This window comes from Primulina huaijiensis, chromosome 8 (genome assembly GCF_012295235.1).
Source record: "Primulina huaijiensis isolate GDHJ02 chromosome 8, ASM1229523v2, whole genome shotgun sequence".
Classification (NCBI taxonomy): Eukaryota; Viridiplantae; Streptophyta; class Magnoliopsida; order Lamiales; family Gesneriaceae; genus Primulina; species Primulina huaijiensis.
In genome coordinates, this window is record NC_133313.1 from 588,520 (window position 1) to 589,148 (window position 629).

Consider the following 629-nt stretch of genomic DNA (forward strand, 5'->3'; position numbering starts at 1 on the left):
TTAGACTCTTTAACATTAAATGTTAAAACTCATGGTTATAATTATACTCCTGGTACAGAAGTTATATGTATCTGTTATCGTATTTATTATAAACCATTGTTTACACTGAATCCTATGTGTAAAAGAATTGATAAAAAATTAAATGAAACAATTCTAATAGAAACTAATTTTAATAGATCTAATATTACAACCCGTAGATCTATAAAATGGAAAGAAATAGAATTTCCAGAAAACTGGATAATTGAACAAGCTGTTCCCAGAAATCCTATAATAAATAGGGATTTACAGCAAGTGATTCAAAATAATGAAGGATCTGTTCAAATACAGTTTAATAATGAACAAAGAAGATTATTACCCTCTTCTGTTTATGTTAGATCAAGATCTAGTCATTCTTTTATATCACCTCTAGATTATATGGTGGATATTCCACAAACTTCTAGAGCTTCAACTTCTCAAATACGAGAAGAAGTAGAATCTTCAGGAGAAGATTTAATTATTAATCAAAATAATATTGTACATCAATGTAACTTTCAAAAAGTTAAAGAAACTGATACTGTTTCAGAAATGAATTTTACTATTTAATTGATAGTAAACCAAAAATTGATTTTACTAAAGGATCTTTTGCTAGA